Raw genomic sequence first — 2,316 nt, 5'->3', positions numbered from 1 at the left:
TGCCCTTGCAATCGTCAACGTTCCAACGAAGACACCTTTTGGCCGGTAATAAAGAATGAGGAAGAATGAGGAATAGATCAGTTGGTCGCCTACTAGTTGCAGGCAATGATACCTACTTTTAGCTTTGTAAGTGGGTTGGTGGCAGCGAGTGAGTATATATTTCCACTTCTCTATATATATATTCCACTTTTCTGTATATCCATCCTCTCATTCCGCAGGCAGCAGATAATATGAGGCATAAGATTTCGTCCCAATTTATTTTCTTTGCTTACTATTCGTTCTTCATCTATAACAATGGATATTTCTAATCAATACGCTGGTAATTTGCAGGTTGCAGGGAAAGGTTGGTGTGATCACAGGAGGCGGCAGCGGAATCGGAGAGGCGAGCGCCAAGTTGTTCGTGGAGAATGGAGCAAAAGTAGTGATTGCAGACATTCAGGACGACCATGGAAACCGTGTGGCTCAATCCCTCGCTCCCAACGCCTGCTTTTTCCACTGCGATGTCTCCAAAGAGGCGGACATTTCCGCCCTGCTGGACTTCGCGCTGGAGAAGCACGGGCGTCTTGACATAGTGTTCAGCAACGCCGGAATCCCGGGCGGGCTATTCTCGTCCATGGAAGACGTGACTGTCGAGGATTTGGAAAGAGTCATTTCAGTGAATGTGCGCGGGGCGTATCTGTGCGCGAAGCACGCGGCCAGGGTGATGATAGCCACCAAAACCAGAGGTTCAGTTCTCATGACGTCGAGCATGGCGTCGGTGATGGCGATGCCCAACGGACCCTCTTACACGGCGTCGAAGCACGCGGTGTTGGGCATTATGAAGTCGGCGGCCACTGATCTTGCTCCGCACGGCATTCGGGTGAACTGCGTTTCACCCGCAGGCGTGTCGACGCCCATGTTGATCGACGCCATGAAGAAGAGCTTCCCGTCCTTCGATAAACAATGCGCGGAAGAGATGCTGGAGACGACGATGGAGCTGAAGGGTGTCACTCTGGAAGCCATTGATGTTGCCAACTCTGCCCTCTTTCTGTGCAGCGACGACGCCCGTTACATCAGCGGCCATAATCTTGTAATCGACGGGGCATTCACGTCTTGCAAAGCCTTTTCCACTGCAAATTCCATGGATTTTCTTCCCATCAAGTCCTTCTTCAATCGGTTCGCAGAAGCGAGTTCAAAGAAAATCCAGAGCGAAGTGGATGGACAGGTAGCTACTCAGATACCCAATGGTCGGTAGCTTTGAGGCAGCCTCCATTTGAATTTCACCATTTTCTCTTCACAGTTTCTATTATTTGACCGTACAATCCTGAAAACATTGACCGTGTAAAAGCGTGACATGATGGAAGGAATCTATTTGTAAGGGACAGATCAGCAGACATCACTAAAACATGCATTGCTATGTAAGTGTGACCATACACGAAATCTCCAGAGCTTTAATGATAGTTTTAAGGGAGAAGTTTAATCATTTTGTTTTAGATTTTTTTAGGTGCCAAGCGATGTAATCGTGAATGCGTTCTAAATTTTTATTATTTAATCTATATGTATATGAATTTGTGAATTTAATATACCAAAAAAACCCATTACATCGTATTCTTTTTTAAATGAAATGAGTAAATAAATTTATTAGAAATAAAGATAACATATTTAAATATAATTATACAATAATATATTTAACATATTTTTTATAATTATTTCAAAGTAATTATACATTAATATATTTTTTACAATCATTTCAAAGTGTCCCATTGTAAATCGTCTTATATTTTTAATCTCCTTTTCAAATAAAATTAATAAAAAAATTTAAAATATTTTTTATTTTTATTTTTAATTATATATTTATTATAATCATTTCAAAAGTGATAAAATTATGAGACTTTTATTTTTATTACAATTTGAGTGGACCTAATGTTTAAGAGCATGTGTTTCCTTTTATAAGGTCATCAAAGGTGTAGAGTAGGGATAGAATATGTATGCCTTCGTATCACCAAGGTGGGTCTCTTGTCCCACAAACAAGGGGATCTCATACACCTTAAAATTAGATAATAACAATAAAAATTCCAAAATAAAATTCCAAAAAATAAATACTAATCTTTTAAGTTTTAAAATCCTATAAACAATATTCAATTTGAATAGATAATGACGATCATCACTATCTAAATTAATAATAATAATATCAAAATAAAATTCCAAAAAATAAATACTAATCTTTTAAATTTTAAAATCCTCTAAACAATATTCAATCTGAATAGATAGTGACCATCATCATTATTTAGATTAATAATTTTTCTTTATCATTTTAAAACTAGTCTAGATCCATTT

The 2,316-nt window shown here is 38.4% G+C and overlaps 1 pseudogene; it reads left to right on the top strand.

Moving 5' to 3' along the window:
- The first annotated feature begins 310 nt into the window (after nucleotides 1–310).
- LOC149220786 ((+)-borneol dehydrogenase 1 pseudogene) lies at nucleotides 311–1,462 on the top strand (annotated as a pseudogene).
- The last annotated feature ends 854 nt before the right edge of the window (nucleotides 1,463–2,316 follow it).

The sequence above is a fragment of the Pinus tabuliformis genome, chromosome Q (genome assembly GCF_031772625.1).
Source record: "Pinus tabuliformis cultivar Carrire ecotype Pingquan chromosome Q, CPIR1, whole genome shotgun sequence".
In the NCBI taxonomy this organism is placed as follows: domain Eukaryota; kingdom Viridiplantae; phylum Streptophyta; class Pinopsida; order Pinales; family Pinaceae; genus Pinus; species Pinus tabuliformis.
Note: the sequence above shows the minus strand (reverse complement) of the source record. Positions and strands in the feature narration are given on the sequence as shown.